Raw genomic sequence first — 22,938 nt, 5'->3', positions numbered from 1 at the left:
TCACTAGAACAAGTCTTGGAGCATTCATCACGTCCCAATCACTGGAGTTTTTTCTTCACTGCATGGAATTTATCACATCTGCCACGTAAATTTGACCTCCAAATCCAAAAGACAGCCCGGAGAAACATTCTGCCCCTGAAAGGGGCTTTGGTTCTTTCCCTAGTTCTGATTAGAATTACTAACCAACTATATTTCATGTGGAACAGGCACAGCCTTGTCCTGACATTGTTCAGGCTCTTCTGTGCCCATAAGTTTGTGCTTCCCTCTGGGTACTTCTCTCAAATGTCAACATAAGAAATGCTGCTGCAAAAGTATGGAAATTTAAATATATGAAAGCAAAACATCAGTGTTTTAAATACTGTACATCAGAGGTAAGCAAAATGGCTAAAATTCTGGGCAAGAAAGAATATCCAGAAAACAGGAGAATATCTGGACAATAGGTTTTAAAGCACCATGTTTTGCTACTCTAGAGACTCATAAGTAATGTCTGTCAATATTAGATCCCAGAAATATCATCTGTTCCCCTTGCATTATGTTAAAATAAAATTCTACATTGCAAAGTTTTGCAGCACATTAGAATGAATCAAACAAAATATATTTGCCAGTTTACAGGCCCTGTAATTTAATATTTGCAATTATATCAATGATCTGTTATGATGGACGTAAATATCTCAGAACCTCTTCAAAACCATAATTTGCTTAAGCCTTTTGTACCTGTAGATGTAAAAATGTTTTTTTAGATGAGTCATTCACAAAAGAAAAAAGAACACCCTTTAAATTCCTGAAGTGTTTCAATATATCAAAATTCCATTCCTTAGGATTCAGAAAGTTACTTTTTTAAATCCAAATGTTTATGAAAAGTTATACAAAATTTTACAGAAAGTTTTCGGTCATAAAATAATTTAAAGATTATTTTCTCATTACAACTGTAGTTTAACTGTGAGCTGTCTCAAATGTAGTCAAACTTAGAAGATGCTTTAAAACCAACTGTACTTTTTTTAAGTTATTTTAATGGCTAAGAAAAAGCCCATTAAAATTGAAGCAGCTTTGGGAGGTGTTAAGCAATACCTTTATTATAAAGTCTGTGGATGTCAGTGGAATTACTCTGGTGGTTCATCAGCATAAGTGTGGCTTGAGTTTTGACCCCTTCTATGTTAACACAAATACATTTCAACAGAGTTAAGTCTGTGCTAAGAAGCACTCCACCACTCTTAACTTGCAGGGATGGAAATAAAGTGAAGAATAGGTCATTCTTGCACTTTTTGTCTTGCCTCCAGCTCTGTTGATAACACCTCCCAACACTTCATCAGGCTTTCACCTCCAGATATGGGAGAAGCAATCTAATCCCAACACTGTCCAGCTCATGCTGCACTGCAAAGTCTTAATAACGACCTCAGTGTCCATTGTCAACAGATCAACACATCTGGCTGTCACATTTAATGTGCTTCCAGCGCTGTTTTTGCCTCAAGTGGGCCCTGATGCTGCTGAAATGTTGTGCTGGAAGGCACAGACAGCACAGAAGCAGAGGGCTGATGGATGAAGTGAAAAGAGGAAAAGGTTTCTAAGCAATTTTTGTTCCTTGGGTGAGTCTAATGAAAATTGAACGCATACCTATTATCTCACACAGCCCTCTGAGGTCTCAGGGTTGCAATTGAATATCACAACAGGGAGAGAATTTTATTCTGCAGCCAGAACAGGAACTGGTCATGAATCCAGCAGATCTGGCAGGTAGGTTTCTGTGTTTTATGTCTGATGAGCTGAAGGTAAGAGCACAAAGGCTCTGTGCTCCTGAGTGATGCAAGGCTGGGCACTGGGCATTCTCATTATTCCTTGGAGGCAGCTGGAATCCTGCCCACACTTGCAGCATTGCAGTTTAGTCAATGATCTTAAAGGTCTTTTCCAACCTAAATGATTCTATCATCATCTACAGGCTTCATTGAAGTCTTCATTGATGTGAGACCTTTCTTTCTTAAAAGGGTGCAGGGTGTGTTTGATGAATGAGTAAATCTATTTTTCTTTGCTTCTCTTACTGAACTTTTTCTCTGTTGGTTCCTCTTACTAACTGCATTTGAATTTTTCACACCACTTTGTATTTCAGCCAGGGACAGACAGAGTGAAAAACACCTTTGTTCCAGCACTTTCTCCCGTGTTGCTCCAGAAGTAAAAATATTACTGTAACATCTTTCTCAGGATGCAGTTTAGCAGTCCTTGAGGCAGAATAATGTTGATTTAAATCAATAGGTATTGAACCCTACCTTTTCATTATTAGATAGATAACACACCATGAGTCCTGCTGTTGTTTTGAGGACTGAACACGGCATATCAGTCAAGTTTCACTTGCTCTGACACTAAACAATTCAGATGTGTCACTGAGCATCACATCCTCCCAGACAGGGACAGCAGCATCTGACTTTTAGAGCCTCATTCAAGTCTCAGTTCCCATCCCAGTCACACTAATGAGAGCTGAATTGGCCTTTTGATATTTATTACTTAATAGACTCGCTCCACTTGGAAAAAGAACATTAAAGTGTTTTTCCAGCCATGTTTTATAGCCTAGAAATGTACTGGTCTGAACCCAGTAGTTTAATTTCTCAACACCTGCTCTGCAACACCATGTTTTCTTTTTCCTTTAACAGCTAGAGCACCCCACAGTGCTTTTAACTGCATATTGTGGCTTTTTTCTTCTTTTTTTCTTTTTTTTTAAATTAAGGTTTGGGTTTTTTTAATAGCTCACGGCCTGGCTGCTGGTGAAACCCTGCTGAACTCAGCAGCTACCACATTTTAAAAGGTTTTGAAAAATATCCTCTACAGTTCAAGTGTTAAATTCAGCATTATTTGACTCAAAGTCAGATTCCCATCAAATGAACGGACGAATCCCATCACTCCTGAGCAGAAAAAGAAAGTAAAAAGTTCCTGTAAAAAATCCCTACCATATAGAAAGTGGAAATCCTGCTGTTCAAAGCCAAAACTGTACTGATCTCTGGTACTTAAGGATAACTTAAATGAGCAGGAGAAAGAAGCAGACTCTCAAAACAAGTGCTTGATTTTGGTTGATTTTTGTTTTGAGTGCTCTGATTTCCTTGTCACAATTGCAACAAAGGACTTGTATAATTCTCTTTTCTATTGTCACAGTAAAACTTCCACTGATCAAATCAAGAATTTGCAAAGTAACTGGGAAATACTGAAATATGTGCAATGCACACATATTGTTATGGCTTAGAAAGCCACAAATTGAAAGAGTAAATAAATTTTAAAAAACACTTTATTAGTATTTTGTCTATAATATGCTACAGAGTCATTAAAAAACCCAAAAGCAGTACTGTCAGCTATTTTATTTTAGCTGGTTTATTAGGATGATTTTTAAGACTGAAGCTGTAATTTCCTGGGAACCCACAAGATGGTAGAGTTCAGCTAGCTGAGGAGAGAAACTAGCCTGAATCATTTGCCTGGACCATGAGCTCATAGTCACTAAGTAGTTAAAAGTCCTAATTTTGCTATGTCCCAGAAACTCAAACCATTTTGACCTGTTTCTTTTTTTTCATAATCTGTTTAAACATTTGGAAAGCTTATATTTTCTGGCTTAGTCTTTGTTTTCTCTTTGAAGGAATGCACCTCATTACTCCTTCAAGCATCTGTATTCCATACTCTTGATGGAGTTTAGTAATGGGATGCAATTACTGAAAGCAAGACACTGGGAAAATAAACTGTTTGTCTGGAATCCAGAAAATCTGAAACACATCATCATGCAACTGCACACAGTCACTGTGAAGCTTCTGGGCACTTACTCAGTCTTCATTAAACCAAGCAACCTAAAATCTCTAAAACCTAAACCTCTTAAAGTCTCTAGATCAGAAATAACACCTATTATCCAGTAAAACAGCTCAGCAAATCTGCAGATCTGGGAGTTAAATCTGTTCACTGCAGCCCAGCAGCTTTACTGGTAGTCACCCTGATGCTAAGTGGGGCTTTACTGACTCTCTTGTCATGATGCCAGTTGCTCAAGGAAGAGAAATAAAGTACCTAAAACATCTCAAATGCAGTTTTTGAAGAAGTAAGGCCATGAATGTCCAAATCACTTGGCTCTCAGAAGAATAAAATTTTGGTATGAACGTGGTTACAATGGCAGCTTGCTTCAGCGTGGGTAGATTAGAGGATAAAGGAATAAAAGCTGGGAAAAGTCTACTTAGAGAGAATTTAAGTAAGAGACAGTATCTGCATAATATTCAGAAATGTGTACTCTCTATAAGGGGAAAAAAGCTCAACAATCTCCCTCAAGTCTTTTAAAAAATATTAAGAAAAATTATGAAGCATTCAAGGGCAAACAGCACACATGTAAGAGATGTAAGTAGGCCTTATACTACATAACCTTAAAGTAAATTATTATATTTCATGATTGATTTAAAAAAAGAGATCTCATATTTAAAGAGATCTCATCTTTTCATCAGTCTCAGAGTACCACAGAGCAAGTTTATTATGTCTTTACATTTAGTAGCATATGGTGATTTATTACGAAGACTTTTTGATATGCCAAGGAAAAACCTTGGAGCCTTTAGGCTGTGCAGAAGCTGAAATACATCATGTTTTATGTTAATTAAACTTTTAGTCTTTCCCTGATTAAGGAACCGAGGTAGAACTTTATTTTTCCAAAACTTGCCAGTAATGTAAAAATTCCAATACATTATGAGGGGGTAAGGGTAAGTCACAGTCACTTTATATCACTACTTAATGTCATCCTGAAAAGTACTTTCATTACTCTGAGGTGAAATATAGCACAGTAAGTGCTGAATGGGAATTGCCAGTGAGAGCTGGGGCTCACATCAGGTGACAATAAATGAGGAATGATTACTTGTGGCTGAAGAAACATCTGTACTGCCCCATGCTGGGGACTCTAGGTCCTCAAGCAAAAGAACAAAATATAAAATATTTATATAAAAATAATTTTAATATAAATAATATATACAAATATTTTTAAAAATTATATAAATACCAAAATGATCAAAAATTCATATATAAGGGATCAAAATATAAATATATAAAATTTATATATAAATACCACCAAAAATTTATATATAAATACCAAAGAGCTTTCTCTTGAAATTTATTTTGGTGGTTGTTAGAGGGCTGGAGCAACCTGGGTCAAATACAGCAAGAGTTGAACCCTCCCCAGAACAGAGAGCAAAGTCCCTCCAAAACTCTTTGATGTCCCAGGTTTCAGGTTGTTAGAAACTTTAATAATAAACCTCTTTGGTATGCATAATTTCACATAGATCTTTATGTGTGTGTGTCTGTCTGGGAATGAAATAGCAATAGGTAGAGAGAAAGAAAAGGGAGAATGGGCCCAGCAGGTGTTTCTTTTACACCTCTTCAATATTTGAAATGGTCTTTGACTGGGAACCACTAACATTTCTGCCACGATTTTCCTTAGAGAATGCCTCATTTACAGACTGCAGTGTATGCTCTGTATTATTTCAGAATAGAGTCCAAGAATATGCTGAGTTGGAAGGGTCCAGCAGGATCATTTGGGCCAATAAATTCTGTCTGGAAGTTTTTGCTGTAGTACACAATCACTTATATTAGCAAGAGGTGGGGAGTATTTATTTGTTTATTTATTTTTATTTATATATTTTTGTGCAAGCTTCATTTGAGGCTAAGCTGCTTCACTTCCTTGAGGAGTCATTATCCCTATGGAAAAGCCACTGTCCATTCCATTTGAGCCATTCCTCTGTTTTACAGCTGACTGCTTCCATTTCATTTTGAGGTAACAAGGATTTACCCCCCTCCCTCCCTCCCTCCCTCGCCACTTGAAACGTTTCTGTCAATGTTTCTGGTTTTGTGACCCTAATGGAAAGCTGAAAGTTGCTCCCTAGTCACCATTCCAGGGCATGGCAGGAAAGAGGCACAACAGGTTTCAGCCCCTTCATGGCAATAAAAATAACGAGTATTACTCTACAAACAAAATATAACTAATTCCCTCACACAAAATGCACTGAATGCAGAGACCCCAGAGCAGGAGAGCATCTGCTTGGCCATGGGGAGGCACTGCAGGTTTCTAAAACTGATTATTCCAGACAATTTCTATTCTATTTCTGCTCTGACAGGAGTGTTCTTTCACCTTGAGAGCATTTATTAGCCAAACTCTCCTAATTATCTGTTCTATAAATCCTGTTATGAAGTTCATCCAGTGTGCAACCTTAACTAAACTGTTATTTGCTCTTAAAATTCTTGTCTTTGTAATCCAAGCCACATTTTGAAGCAAATATTTAAAAAGACACTAAATATTAGGAAGCCTCGTATTTTCACACTGAAATAAACATTTCCATCGCTCCAGTTTTGGTGTCTTTTGAAACCATCATGTTTATATCCCAGTGTTATTGTGAACCAGATTGGTTTGAAGGTTTATGTTTAAAGAAGAAGCATCATTAGGCTTTCAGAAAGGCAGGTTTATCTGTGTGTTTATAACCAAACCTTTCTCCCTATCTGCATTTCTGTTCTGCTGGGGGCGCCCCTGCCTGCCCACCTCAGGTTGGTACCCCAGCAAGGGGGACACATCCAAACATTAATTGCCCCATCTTCTACCTAAAATTGTCCTTTACAATTCCCCTGACAGAGCACTGACCTTAAAATAGGAGGCAAAACCTGGAAGGGATGCAGAAGACCTAAAGAAGTCAGAGAAGGTTTTGGTTTAGCAGTTTCCTTGTCCTTGCCAAGGATGAGACCAGCATGCTGTGGACCTTGTGGCTTTGCTGCAGCATGACCCAAGCCTTGACCAGATTTCTGTACATGGAAATGTGGCTGTTGGGGAGAGGGATGGAAGTCTGCTGGGGCAGGGAACCAGCAGCAGAGACATGGTAATGAGAATTCCCTTCCTTGCCCTGCAGCTTCTCAGCATTGAACTCTTCCTGCTGCAGGCCAGGCTTCCTTAAAATTCACTAAAATTGACTTGACTTCTCCTAATATGTGTCCTTTTCCACGCTCCATCAGGAGTGTGCAACAGTAATTGTGCTGGGTTGGTGTCAGAGGGAGCTACTGTGTTCATGTTTAGGGTAAATGGGTTTGGCACATCACTGCTCACAGGTGAACTGTTCTTGGGTGCAGTCTATGCCCACAGAGTTTCTCAGGCTGTTACAAACCTGGACTTGTATGTAGAGAGCTGTACTGGGTTTGAGCGTTTAGAAATGTTGTCAAATCATTTCCTAATATTGTGCTTTTTTATTCCTTTTTTTAAAGTATATGCCAAGAGGTTACATTTTGGCAGGTCAGATTTTCTCTGTGGCAGGAAGTGTCACACACCAGCATCTCAATTTGAAGGTGGTACATATTTCCCACAGCACACTTTTCCTTGGTGTTGCCTCTACTCCATCACAGCTTTCCAAAGCTCTGCCAAAATCCCTGTGTGAAAAACATCCTCCTGTTCTTTGGCACTCCCTCCTGCAGCACCAGGGAGGGCACAGCCAGTCAGGGTGGATGCAGGGAAGGAGAACCACAGCTAATCTTCCTGTTTGCCTGCAAACCTGAAATTGTTGGTGGACATTTCCCAGGGAAATAAAAGTAATTTAAGAGATGTATGGGTGTCTGTTTCTGTGGAATGATGTGTGCATGAGGAAGCACATACAGCAATTAACACTAAGAGCTATTAATACACAGCCCTGGGTCAGAATAATTTCAACAGAAGGATTTTTTTTTTTTCAGCAGAAAGTTCTCATAAAAAGGTGCCTGCAATTGAATCTTTTTAATTCATCTTCCTTTATCTTTCCTCTCTCAGTGTTTACCTTGTTCATTGAGATCTTGAGCCATGAAGAGCAGGGATTGAACTAACTCCACATTTGAACCACCCATACCACAGCGGCATCCCTCCATGCTGAATGTTCTTTTCTTAAGTAAAATCCTGGGTAAAAATAATAAAAAAATTAAATTAGTGAAAATACCTTGAAAAAATATTCTGCCCCACTTGCCCAACTCTTGCTAAACAACAGAAAAAAAAAAAAAAGAAGAAACCAGAATTTTTTATAATGAGCTCTTAGGGTCATATCATTGTGAATCAAGTTTTATAAATCATTTCCTGTGAAATTTGAAGAATAAAACCCAAGGACTTACTCAGCTTCTTATTCTGTTGTCTTAGATCTGGCTTCCTACCAAAAGAGGTTTACAACAAAGATGTTAGTGCTGTATTTCAGATCCAAGTGCCAATATCAGTATTTTTCAGAAAATAAAACTTCATTGTTAACCAAATTTATTTAAAAACAAATCAGCGGGATTCTCTTTGTAATTATGTATGTGCCTAGCTATTTGCAAAATCTTTTCTTTATCTGTAATCCTTCAGAGGATGTAGTAGAAAAGGGCCAGTTCCTCTGAGTTTCCCCCCTGCTCAGAGTCTAAAAGGGTTTAATTGTCTGCACAGATGTTGGTCTCAGCAGGGTACAGTAGCTCTCTGTTATTTTTTAAAAGGGGGAAGAAAAAAAGTTAAAGATTTTGCGAAAACTAATACTCTAAGTATTTTCTTGGAGCATCTATGTATATCCCTTTTGGCTGTCTCTGAGCAGAAAAGATGGACTATATTTCCCAGCAGCTCTGGACACAAATCCAGCCTTCTGTGTGTCCCCCATGTCCCCCCATGCTGCCTGCCCTGCCCAGCCCAGCCCCAGGGCTGCCCCTGACCCCCAGCCCTGTGCCTGGGGATGCTGAACACAGCTCTGGGATGCTTTGCCTTTGTGCAGTTGTAGTCTCCCTGCTCTAAGAGGGGGCTGCATTAGGTGGATTTGCATGATATTTGCATCACTTTCCTAAGAGAAGTGTATGTCCCATCCCTGGAAGCCTGGCTGAATGGGGCTCTGAGCAACCTGGGATAGTGGGAAGTGTCCCTGCCCAAGGGGTTTGGAGCTAGAAGGCCTTTAAGGCTCCTTCCAAACCAAACTGTTCTATGACTGATCATTTTTTAAAAGTGCAAATTGTACTGTAAGGAAGTATCTTATTTCTGTTACACATGTCTGACACTACCTTGAACAAAGTGAGAATGATCACCCCTCAAATGAGTAAGAATGAAAACTGCTAATGAAATTATTCTCTCAATTTGTCCTACCTAACACATTCCTTTTAATTTAATTTTCAACATTTTACAAATGTAATTTTGCTTTCATGCTTTCTCTTAATACATATTGTGATTGGAAGTCATCTGCTATTATGTTTTGATCGTGTCCAAAATGAACACTCTTGTTAGTTCTACCACAGCTATCTGAACATCATTTACCACAATCTCCTTGTTTTGCAAAATAATTGCATCCCCAGAAAGTTATTAATTGCATTTAAAAGCACTACCATTAGCCAAGGCCTTAATTATGCAAACATATTCAGTGTCCCCATGATGCTTGGATAATCAAGGTGGCACTGTCTAAACAGCAGCCGTGTGCTTAGGTCTTTCTGCCCTTGGCTGAATAATCTTCCCTGCACCTGTTGTGCACCACAAAAATAATAGGATGTTTTATGAAATAATAAAAAAACCCCTAAAAGATGGTTCCAACTCCAGTACACTCCCTGAAATAACATTCAATTTTTTTCCATCAGCAAAGGACATGATCCAAGATTTCGATCGATTATTAGTAGGATTTTTAACAGCAGAATTTTGAAAGATGAAAGCTCTCCTTGGCAAGTCTGTTTTCTTTCAAATGCCTGTTTAGAGATCAATTATTAAAAAAAAAAAAGAAAAGGAAAAGGTCCTCCAGTTATATGGATCAATATCCAACAAATCATTGACAGAAGGGAATCCCCATAAGGCACAATTAAATTCTGCAGGAGGCAAATTCCAGGCATGCCGGCTTTCTGACCACTGTCAGATGGGATATTCTGCAGGATATGCTGACTAAATGTAGAAAAATAATAATTCCTAACTGATTCCTAGAACAATAGCTACAATCCTTGATTAGGATCATCCCGTTATCTTTGGATTATAGCAGTTTGCTGTAGAACGAACTGACTCTTTTTTCACAAGGAATTCCACATGCGCTGCTTCCTCCCCAAATAAATGTATGGCATAAACATGAAATGCTGCAAATGGAGCTGGTATTTTGCTCTGGGATGGTTGCTGCAGGTGGATTTGTGTGCATGAGGTGAACAAGACACCCCCTGCACTGAAGCAGGTGCCCATATTTTTTTGGGAATGCTGCCGAGGTTTATCCTGCCCTGCTCTCACGGGAGGTACTCCTGGGACCCCATGCTGCCTGGCTGCTCCTGCATCCCTTTGTTCCTGAACAAAGGAGCCTCAAGGTAAGAGCAGCCCAGATCCTTGCTCTGTTATCAGCATTGATTACAAAATCAGTTCATGCTACTGAGCAAATGCTCTGTAAATTGTTTTCACTGAGGTGCCTCCTGTTTATCCTCCACCTGCGCTGTTCACTCATTTCCTGTGGTGTTTGTGCTCAGCACCCTCAATACATCTCGATTTCTTTCAGTTTCCCAGGCTGGTGTGTTTCCTTAGAGCCTTGCTGATGTCACCTGATAAGCCTGCTCTTTAAAAAAAAACCAGACATCCATGATCACTGCATGCCCTGTGGACTGTGTGTTGGATGTGCAGAGCAGCACTCTGCTCTGTGCCCTGTCCTTCCCAGCTTCACTTAAGTGCCAGCAGTGCAGCCACATTTCATTCTTTCTCTCTTCTCTCTGTTTCTGCTAACTGGACATCAGTGCATTGCTTTCCCATTCAAGGTTAACCCTACTGAGCCAAAATTCACCTTGGATCCTGTTACTCTTTGGAATTCTGCACCACAAAAATGAAACACCCTTTTCTATTCACTGCTGGCTGTGTTACCCAGTGTTTCAGAGCAGAGCTTTGTCATCATTCCTCCTGGAGCCTGAAATGATGTCTAAAAGCTTGCTGCATGTCCACTTCAGACAACACTCTGCTCATCATAGCCTGAAGAGCATCTCTCTATCCTTGTTCAGTCAATACCTGGCAAAACTAAATTTTTTCCAATCCTCTAAAGAAGATCACCTTTTACCTTCCTATTACAAAACGTGTGATTCAGATGATGAGAGAAAGATCTCACCATTGTTTGGACTGACAGTGTTTTCTCCCTCCTTGGGCAAACCTGATTTTCCTAATTAACAAGATGTTGTCAGTGCTGCATGGAAACATGAGAACCTGTGAAAAATTTTATAGAATTGGCTCTTACACACTTAGGAATATCCAGTGCTTTTCAAGATAATAGCATCTGGTACCAGAACTTGGAACACAAATTATACTTGGTAATAGAGGAGGTAAGGGTAAAATAAAATCAATGTCTGTGCTGTGAACAAATAAGAATCTGAGGGTTCCATTTTTTTTTAATTTAGTAGAATACCAGAGATTATTTGAGCATGAATTTCACTGGTATATTTACTATCATTTTTTAGGTGGAGAAAATCTGATTTTATGCAAATTCATGTTTCCAAGCATTTCCCATGTATCCAAGTATTGTAAATTACAATAAAAATATATAGATAGGATTTATCAAGCCAGGAGCTTACCATAAAATGCTGTATATGTTCATATGTGAAATATGCATGTGAGAGTTTCAACATACTGAAAGATGCCTAAGGAGATAAAATGTTCATCTCACGTCTATTGGATCAAAGTCAATCTTGGCTTGATTTGAATTATTGGAAAAATTCCCAGGATTTCACCTTGCAAGTGTGTCCATAGGTTCTTGTAATGGCCAAAACATATTTGTAAGCCAATAAATCAGCTAGTATTAAATTTCCTTGCTAATTAATCAGCAAGAAGGATGCTTTACCCTATTTTCATGCAAACACTGGACAAAATTTGCAGTACTTTAGTTCATATGCCATAGGCAGAAATGAGATGTGGCCTGGAGTGTGTCTTGCTCCATCCTCAGCAGGGACACTGAAGGACAGAACTATCTTTGGATGGGATCAAGTACTTGTAATCAGAGTTGCCCTGATCCTTTGAGCTGTCCATGTAATCTAAAACCTTCAGTGATGATTTTCACACTGTCCATGATGAGTTAGTGAGAGATAATGATAAAATTAGGCCAGTTTTATCAGTCTTGCAGAGACTGATGCATTAAATTTATTTATGGCCAGTGAAGACAGGCAAAAGCCTGTCATTAAAGAGCACAGAATCATAGAACCATTAAGGTTGGGAAAGACCTCTCTAAGATCTTTGAGTTCAACCATTAACCCATCACCACCATGTGCACCACTAAATCATGTCCCCAAGGGCCTCATCCAGACTCCTTTTGAACAATTCCAGGGATGGTGATTTCATTACCTCTCTGGGCAGCCTGTTCCAATACCTGACCACCCTTTCAAGGAGGAAATTGCTCCTATAATCTAATCTAAACTTCCCCTGGCACACCTGGAGGCTATTTGGGGAAATCCTGACAAAATCCTCTCCTGAGTCTTCAGGGTTCATTCTCTGTGTCCACAACAGCCATGGTGGGGGCACATTTTGGATTCAGGAAGAGTTGGGAGTGGAAATGCAAGGAGTTGGCTGCTGTCACAGCAGTTTCAGCTGGGTAATGTCTCTCCTACAGCCAGAGACTGCAGCAGCATGTGTTTGCCCAGAGAACTCTTCAATAATGTATGGTAGGCTGAGGAGCACATCATAATTCTGTCAGGATGGAAAGAGCAGCAGAGAGGGGCTGCTTTCACATCCAAATTGGCTCAGGAACCTCTGCTGCGAGGGCTTCCCAGTGTGGCATCACTGTCACAGCAATCCTTCCATTTTGGACCCATTAACACTCCCTGAGAAGGAATAAAAGATGATAAAAGCTGAATTTTCAACAAAAAAGGAGCTCAATTCATCTACAGCAGTTCATAAAACTCTATAATAATAGAATAAAAGCTGCAAGGATGAAAAAAAAAAATGCTTTTTTCCAGAGCTAGCTGTAGCTATCCCTGGCTGCAGTTTGGCCACTCTGGCTGGCTTGGCAAAGCAGGGACACAGTGTGTGCTCTGTCACTGCAGAGGGAAATGTCCACCCTGCTCACCAACCAGGAACTGAAAGGTTCCATCTCAGGCACAAACCTCTCCTCTAAATAATGAACTCTGTGTCCCGGGGATCAGATTAAAAGTAAAGGATGCGATTAAAGGATTTTCTCTCTCTTTTCTCTTTTTGCTGTTTCTCAATGCAGAAACTGCCATTGAAAAAAATCCCTCAGGGACACAGAGGAAAGAAATGTCTAAATGTTATAATACCTGTTCTCCTTGACTTATTTTTTTGGTCATAAAACCATAGCAACATATAACTCATTTCTATCTCTCTGTTTGTCAAGTGTCAAGTGAACTGGAGCTACTGAGGTGCAACTGGTGGCTAGCAAGGATGTTTTCCCCAGCTATGTATTTATTTATTTATTTATGACAAGGAAACATATGCATGCCTGCAAATTTATCATTTTAAAACTGAAAATAATGTTGGTTCCACAGAGGCAATGAACTGTGTTCATTCTGCAGTTTGACACTTGAAGAAGCTTCCTGTCAATTCTTTCATTTTCATTTCATTCATTGTCTTCTCATTTTTGGCCATAATGTGTGCCCATGGGTGCATGTCACAGAGAGGGAGGGATTCAGGGAGAGGGCTCTTGATGGCAGGAGAGAGAAAGAGGGAGGGAAAAGGAGTTAGAACAAATATGGACATAACACTGGATATTAGGCAAGAGCAGAATATAGCCCAAAGAATGTGGGTGTGGTCTCAACTGTAGCACTTAATTATTGATAAAACTGAAGGATACAAGATATTTTAGCTTGGCTAGCAGGTCTTTCAGACTCTGCTTTTAAGATTCAAAATAAAGAGCTCTAGGGAAGAGACTGATTATCTGTAAGTCTGTATATTGAAGGCACTTGTCTGTACAACACTATTAATCCAGTTGTAGGTTGATTTTTTTTTAATGGCTTTATTTTGTGCTTGCACATTTTAAAGAACTTAAGACATATAGGTTGACTAGGAGATTTCAAAGGAATGTTTGCATTTAAGCCTAAATATAAATATTTTGAAGTGAAAGTGCACAACAGTATTCTGCATTACAGTAGTTGCTAAAAAGTATTCCTATGGCTTTGCTCCAATGAGTGCTGATATTTGCCAAGAGAGCCTGATCAGACATCTACCAGAGGAGAGGAGAGGAGATACCTCTAAGGGAATCTCTGGCACTCATATTAACACCTTCAGAACCATCTCCCTGTTCTACCTGCAGAGGCAGGGAGATTTGCTGACTCTGTTGACTCCTTTTGGAGCAGAAGGATAACAGATTCCTGATTTGTTTGGTTATTTTCCCCCTTAGATTGTTACAGTGAGTTAAACAGATTTTTGTTTGCAGATGCCAATGACTTCTAAACAATGCCACCATTGTGAAGGCCTGCCCTCCACGCTGCAGTGCCTGGAGTGGCTTTCCTTTCGAGGAAACCACTCCCAATTATCTGTCCCCCTAATGAGAATTCCTGATTTCTGAGAAGCTGTAACCTAGAGGCTGGGGCTGTATTGTTATGACAGCACAACCGTGTATTGATGTCAAGCTTGTAGGTCCCTTATCAGTTGTCTGCCCCAGCGCATTCAGCCCAGGACAAACATCATGAGGCGACTCCATTTACAAGAAGTCCCTGCAGTGCTCAGAAATCCCAGATGCTATCAGGGAGTCTCACAGCCAGGGCTATAGTGTGACAAAGTGAAACCTCATAGCCCCTGTGCCTCTGTGAGGCCGAGGCCTGAGCTCCCTCCGTGCAGCGCCGCGTTGTGCCCAGGCCTTTCCCTGCAACAAAGCTTCCCTGGCACTCCCAAACTAAGCTAACTCTGCCCTTGGAAGGTGAGTTTCCAGCTCCAAACTGTGCTTGGCTACCGTGGCAAAGATGGGTTAGAGGCCTCAGGTTTTAGGGTTTATATTTTTTCAGATTCTGTGCTGCTTTAGTGTGTGGGTCTGGGTTTCATATAAGGGGATGGTGAGCTCTCTTCACAGAGCAGGGAGACAAAACAATTCCTTCTCGAGCCGGGAACCAAGAACAAATGACCCAAATCTCAGGCCTAAGAGCATAAACAACATGGACTGAAGAGAGAAAAACAAGAAGGATGTGACTTCATAAGCTAAAGCTGTAATTGGACAATTAACTCCAATATGCAAATGGACCACAACTTATAAAAGTGTGATCCCCATGACTGATCATCCATTTTGTGACCATTGTGGGTTCGCTTGGGGTGTGGCCCTGGCTGGGCTCTTGTGCTGCTCAAGGTGGATGTATTGAGGCCTCCAAATAAATCCCTACTTTATTATTTAGCTCTGTCTAGCCTCTCTTCTAGGTCAGCCTTCACAAGGCATCAGGTTCTTTGCAGTCTTTAAGGCCCTTCCAACCTCAAAAATTCCTGTCATGCTGTGGCCAAGGCCCATTCACCCACATCTTGTTGGTAACCGTCCTGTATCCAGCATGCAGATGCAACCCTGCAAATATGGCTGTGTTGAATACCAAGCTGAAAGTATATTTTTGCATCTCCCCATAATATTTTCTTATCAGTGAGAAAAACAGGTTAAAGCTCCCAGGCATTTTTGTGAAATAAAGTTGCAAAATTTTATTTGTTCGGTCCCCTTTTTTTAAAATTTTGACTTGAAGGGGTTTTTTGTATAAATCCCTTTCAATACAGCATAAAAGTGCATTTCAAAATGAAAAGAATCATCTAAAGCCATCTGAAAAAAATGACTTGTGACATCTTGAAAAGAAGGTATTTCTATTTTTTTATTCTAAATATAGGACTGTTGCAGCTAATAGTTTCAGGTAGGAAAAAAATCTTGATTCTGAATGACATCAAGGTATCCTCTGTTCCTGACAGAGGACTGGAATATTTATTCCTCACTGCCTTTAGGTGCATGAATTTACATACATCATATGCTGTACTACACTGAGTTTATGAGGCTGATAAAAATGATGTATGAGGGTCACATTACATTTTGAAAAGGCTGCATGTAGGGGAAAAAAAAAAGTGCACAGAAGGAGAAGGAGACAAAAAGGAAGTCATTATCTGTGAATACAGGCCCAGATTTGGCAAACAAAGCTCAGCCCAGAAAAAACATGTACTGCAGCCTATACAGAAGCATGTGGCTTAATGGGGCTCATGTGGGCATTAGGCTGGCTTGGCAAGGAACACCGCCAGGAGATTGAAACTGGAGCAAAACAGGAGGCAGATATAAATCAACTTCAAAAGTGGAGTTGAAAGAAATACTAAAGAAAGAAGTGTTTGTTATATGCAGAATTAAAACCTAGTGCTGGGGAAGTGGTCCCTTTTATCGCTGGTACATGTCACTCTACACTCACAAGTGTTTCAGAGGGCTCCAGAAACCCCAGAATCGCATGTAGAAGCCAAATATTCCGTCCCAAGTGAGGAACAAAAAGGCAATGAATTAAGTCAGTCTGCTACCAGATATTCATTCAGTCATTACACAGGTTTTCCTCACAATCACTGTGCCAGCTGGAGTTCCTGAGCTCTCACCCAGTGGGGATGTCCATCCATTCCCACCCTCTGCGTTCTCTGAGGAACAGCCTGGAGCCAGTGGCTCTTTTTGGGAGCTGTCCTGGTGGGAGCCTGGCACTGACTGCTTGCATCTGTGCCTGTGTGGGTGTGAGAGGGAACACATGGGGCTCCCACTGCTGTCCAGCACTCCCCTGACAATTTCTGGGCTGGAACAATAGTGCTTTATGCGTGCAGGGGCTGACACAGGACATGGGGAGAGGCAGCCAGGAGGAGAGCAGCTGCAGCTCCTGCTGTCCAGCCCAATTCCACCCACCCTCTCTGCTCTGCACACAAATGGAGTCCCCAAGCCACCCCTAGAGCTGGCTGGGCTTTGCTTGTGCCCCTCACCAACACCACGTATTGGCATTCACTGCATCCCATTTTCTCCCTGGCACCTTGTGCTGTTGGGATGGCAGCAGAGGGAGGTGATTTGTGAGCACATGAGAGACTCCTGCAGTGTTTTACTACTGTGCCCTGTTTCCTCTGCTTTGCTGGCTATAACCAGGCAGTGACAGCTGCATTTAAATGTAAATCAATAGGGCTTTTCTTTAAGATCGTCACAGCTGGCAGGTTTTTCTCCTCTAGGCTTTTTCTGGCATTAAAAAAAAAAAGTGTCACTACCTGAGAACTAATGAGTGCCTGCACTTTTGTCCTTCCATGAGAAGGAGGACGTGCTAAAGGGACACATCCCAGCAAAACACTCTTGCAGGTCTCATTTTCTTTCCAGACTCCACTGGAAATTCAAGCTAAACACAAAGATTCAACTTCTCTTGTTCTTTTGTATAATTTGTGTGTTTTGGCTGCTCTGAAAACCTTAGGAACTGCAATCAAAGGTGTTGCAAAATCTGCCTCAATGGAAGCCTGCAAGAGGGAACACGACTGCCTGCCCCATGGCTGCAGCCCTGCCTGGCAGGTGGAGACTTGTGGCCTCACCTCCATCTCCCAGGCTCCAGACTGAGCCTTTTCTCCTTCTCAGAAGTGTAACAGCTACCACAGGAGCTGGGGAAAGAGGCTGCAGTGGGAAGATGCTGGTGACTCATTTTTTGGGAGCATTACCTAGCTAGCCTGCCTTTCACAGCCCTGAGCATCTCTGGAATGGGAAGATCCTCTGGCCATGCTTCCCCAAGGTCCCTCTGAGGCTGCTCTGGCTGGACTCTGAGGTGGGGCATGGCTGAACCTGTCTCTCTGGTTTGAAACAAGGGATGACAGGGCAAGGCACAGCAACACAGCAAGCTCAGGCAAAGAATGAATAATCAGGGAGGTGTGAAATCTGTCTCAGGCTGAAAAAAATCCCAAGAGTAGACCTCACAAATGTGGTGGCAAACCCACATTTACTCAGGTGTCACTTAACTGTCACCATTTCTCTCCTTTTCACACAAAATCCTCCTTCCTTTCTTCCTCCTATATATACCCAGCCTATCAGCAGCTCTCAGCTGCAATTCCCTGAGGTTGGTGTGGGCTGCCAGAGACAGGTCTGGGGATGGAGGGAATTGAGCACCACTGATTCAATTAGCCTCCTGTGACTCATGGCTCACACAAGTGCCAGGAATTGATGGGCTTGGGAAAGTGCTTTTTTTTTTTTTTTTTTTTTCTAATCAGGAAGGAGCAAATCCCAGGAAGTCCAGCAGAGCATATGAACATCAAAGAATCCAAGAGAGCCAGGCCAGCCAAATCCCAGTAGTGTGGAGGCGAGCCCAAGCTGCCTAGCAGGACACAGTGGAACCAAGAAAACCTCATGTTATTTCCAACATCTGCATAATCCAGTAAGACAATAAATTATTTGTCACCTAGTTGCAGAGATGATTTGAAGGTTGAGGTCTGCAAAGTTGCTGGCAAGCTTACAGCTTTCCAATTTGCTTTTCTTTTTTAAGGATGTGGCTTCAAATATTGAAGGAACATGTGAAAAACAAAAACATTGGAATAAATACAGCTCTTATTTTTCTTATTTTAATACAACTGTTCTATTCTGCAAGTCATAGACAAAGCATCAATTATTTGTCTGTTGTCAGTGTAATGTTTAGTTGAATTGCCCTAGATTTTATTATTTCCAGGCTAAGGATATTCTTTTCTTTGCCTATCAACAAACACCTCTCTAATTGCAACAGAAGCTATGAGTCTTGTATTCATGCTGCAGAAGACAAGATAATGAAGAAGTCATTATCAGAAATTATAATTTTTGTAGCTACAGCTATTCTCTCATAATTAGGTTCACCACTTTCTGCAGTAAAAAATTAACTGTTGTAGGCCTGGGAAAAAAGGAAGGGGGGAAAAAAATCACAGTAAGACTGATTTATAAAGATGAGTAGCATAGAAAAATAAACACTGCCAGTGCATATTACAGAGCCAGAAGTTTTGATGTGGGGGTGATGATGAATTTCTTCCTTCCTAAGTGTTTTAGCTGGGGTCAAAGGTAGGACAGAAGATATTAAGTCAGCACAAAAAGTGAGCTCTGCCCCACTCTTTGGCTTCATGGTGTGCATTAGTTGGTTTAGAAGGTGACAGATGGAGAGAAGTCAAAATCCATGACTACAGTAATAGCCAAAATAGTAGAGGCACCACCAGCAACAATTTCACTAGCAGCACTGTAGTTTCAGAGCATCCCTTTCCCCCAGGTATTCCGACAACTTGTTTTGAGATCATTAAGAGGTAAAGCTAAGGTTATCTGTGGTAATGAATGAATCTGAGGAAAAAAGTAAATACAATAAACCCAATAGACTGGAACAGCAAAGCTGTCTCACTGAAAAAGAGGTGTGAAGGTAAAAACTCTTCATTTCTCTTTGGTTTAAATATTTTTTTTCTTGTTAAGAATAGAATATGATCCTGTTTTCCTGTGTCTTCAAGAAGATTCTAGAATAATTGCAACTGTGAAAAGGAGACCTGTCAATCTTGAGATCATTTCTGCTTCAAATAACTACAGTATGAAATTGCTGAGCATAAAAAACAGTGACCATCACCCAGAATGGAGGTGAGAGCAAGTCTGCTCAGCTTGGTGCCCTTCAGTAGCACTGGTGTAAAAATGACACCCAGGGTGAGCCAGGCAGAGGCTTCCTCTTCATTCTCCCCTCTCCATCGGATCCAGAAGCATCCACCTGCATTCCTGCTTTTACAGCTGCTATTTCCCCAACAGACACACTCCTTGTCCCTGCTGCTGACAGCCCTCACTTGTGGGTATCCCCATTAACATCAGGGCAAACACAGGTCACACATCTGCCAGTCCAAAACCAGCTTTAAAGCTGGATTTTGTTGAGGCAGTCGTATCTATTCAATTATTGTTACGCACTTCCCAAAGATTAGCAGAACATCTTCGTGTCTGCAGCTGTGGTGAAGACCAGCAGCTTTATGAATGGAAAACATTAATAAATCAGGTTGGGCTGACCTCATTGAGAAGCCAGAATGAGCCCTCACCATCTCTGCTGCTTGATTTGCTGCATGCTCAGTCATCAGCTCGAGTCTGAGTCCTTGGATGACTCCAAAGGCAGCGGCTGGTGTTTGACAAATTTGGATGTATCAGATGTGACACGAGTAAATGAGACAATGACACAGCTACGTCTGCATGGATGGAGAACCACAGTGGAGACCATGCTGGAGGGCACAGCAGGGATCAAACATCCCTGTTTTGTGTGCCTCAGGGCTGCCATGGCCACGCCAGAGAGGGGACACACAGCTCTGATGGGCTGCCAGCAGCTGAGTGGGGCATCTCCCTGCAGGTGTGGGAGCTGGCAGCTCACACCATCCTGGTGCCACACCAGGCTCTGACTACTGGCCTGCTACTGCTTAACCTGACTGCTTCTTATGTGGGACAAACAGAATCCAGGAGACTAAATCAAGAGAAATAAAAACAAGACATGAGTGGAAGCAAATATTCTTCAAAAGGCTCTTAGACATTGCTAGATTTATTAACTTACTTCTTATGTTTTCCTGTCAGAATAATATTTGGCTGAAAAGAATTGTCCTTTAAGCTGCTGAATGAATGCAGCATGGCAGTATCAGATTTGAAAAGACTTTTGAAGAGCAGCCCACTACTTTTGCAGTTGTGCTACCATGGCTTTCTTGTTTGTTTTCTGCCACCTTGATCTGTTTGCTTTGAGTCATTCAAGTCTATGCCATAATAATTACTATTGCATGCTAACAAAACACATTATTAGGAGGAAGTGGAGTTCAAAAGGATGACATGAAATCAGAAGCCTGGGGAACTGCATCATCTTCCTTGCAGAGATGATAGCAGAGCCTGATCACATCCTCTCTATTGACCACTGTGCCCACATCTGATTTTTCTGCTTAGCTTCTCACAGAACACACCTCAGAGAGAGAGTGAGCAATGCCTGAAATGGGCCCCAGCTGGAGTTTTCTGAATGTCTTTACCCTTAATGCAACGCCAAGAGCATCCTTATCCCAATTTTGAGTCACACACAGCTCAGAAGTCACACAAAGGCAGGACTAAAAGTTCTGAAGTACAAAGAACAATAAATTAAATTATATGACAGCTTGGCCCAGAAGCTGTTCATTAAGACAAGGTTGTTTAGCAAATTTAGGTATGTGGGGAAATAAATCAAATGGAACAAGATAATTAAGGCTGAAGGAGCTCAGCAATCTAGAAGAGTAAAGGAAATAATCAGACCTGTACTGAAGAGATGTGCTCTTGCAGGTAAAAGAAAATAACAAAAAGGCTCTTCTGGTGATCCTTAAAGAATGATTTCAAGATTTCAATTAAACAAGCTAAAAAAAGGGGGAAAAAAGAGTCACAAACAACAAGAAAAGCCATTATAGCCCTAGAACAAAATGAGGAAAGCCCATAGAACTTCTGGAATTTGACTTAAAGTGCAGTGACAGGAGCCTTAAATTCTCTCAAAACCACTAAAATTCTTTCAGTATGATCTAGGAAGGAGAAAATTTCCTTTACAAGTGGAACAAAGATTCATTTCCTGAAGGAAGGAGACCTTATAACACGCAAGGAGAATGAGAGTGGCTTCAAGGAAGAGAAATCATGCATTTCTGCTCGTGATAGCAAAGTTGAGCAGAATACTGAGCAGCAGCCAATGCTTTTCACGAGGTTAAAACATTTTTGCAATCTCATTCAGTCTCAGAAGCAATTTGAAAGCAATATATAATTTGTGTTATTGATCAATTTTTCAAAGTATTATTAAAATTTTGAGAAAAAATAATTGCCACGTGTTAGATATATATATATCTGTGAACAAAAGAATGAGATGGAAAGAAAGGCAACATTTTAACTTGTGCCAAGCAAAACAGAGGATCCTTGAGACACTAGTTTTTCTTCTTCTAAATTCCAAATAATTTTGATACAGATGCAGAATGGTGAACGACTTGTGAATATGCATTTAAAAAGAAAGTCTAACAAAAATAAACCAGCAGAGCCAGATAAACCTCAAATTACCTCAAGGAGTGCTGGGGGTTGCAAAACTTCACCTGCCCAGGCTGGCAGCTGTGGGTAGGATCTTCTCCAGATCCTGTGTGGGCTGTAGTCAGTGGGAATCTCACATCATGGACATCTGGGATTTCATGACTGAAAACATGGATTTTTCAGCCTTTACTCAGAGGCCATTATCTTTTCTTGGCTTTATAGAAAGCACTTAAGTTAAAATAATTAAGTAATCATTAATTTTAAATAATAGATAATTTTAAATATTTTGATAATTTTAAGTACTTTTAAATAATTGAATTAAAAATTAAATAATTTAAAGCACAAATTTAATGCCTCGGGGTTTTAAAATTTATTTTTCCTTAAAAATAATACACAATTAGGTGGTGTCCTCAAATTTTCCTTCCAATCTCATTTTGGACATATTTAACCCCTATTTTACCATCCACTGGCTAGTTTAGAGTACATAACAGGAGCTAACAGATTTTTGACTGACATTTTCCAACCTAATTCATCCTTTCACTGCAGGAAGAGAGTTGGTACTTTTGGAACAGGCACAGGACAGCAGGTAAGGTGCCAGCAGAAAGGTTTCCTGACAGACAGAGCAGAGAACAGGAGGGAAATGAAGAGAATCACGTTTGGTAGCAATGATCCCTCTATTTCCAACACTGGATAAACGGTGCCAGGGGTCAGCAGGGTGGCCAAGAGAATGATTTCCTTCACCCTCATCCCACCCAGCACCTGCATGTGAATGCTTAAGGCCTGAAAAGCCCTCTGAGCCCATCCAGCCACAGATTCTGCAGCAGCAGAGCACAGGGCAGGGAATCCAGGAGCTTGGAGCTCTCCCTGTTTGCTGCAGTGAGCATCCATGAGTGGCATGAGGTAGTTTTTAAACTCCTTGGGTATAGCACAGTGAGATATTATTTATTTTGTAGATGTCATCTGGGGCTACAGCAAAACCTGTCACTTGTTGTATATTCACATGCTTGCAAGGTGGCTGGTTTGATTCCCTCCTGGAGGATGCTGCTCCATCCAAGGTCACTGCAGCTCCCTCAAAACATTTCTGCCTACTCAGTTATGC

This window comes from Melospiza melodia, chromosome 5, assembly GCF_035770615.1.
Source record: "Melospiza melodia melodia isolate bMelMel2 chromosome 5, bMelMel2.pri, whole genome shotgun sequence".
NCBI classification, from domain to species: domain Eukaryota; kingdom Metazoa; phylum Chordata; class Aves; order Passeriformes; family Passerellidae; genus Melospiza; species Melospiza melodia.
Note: the sequence above shows the minus strand (reverse complement) of the source record.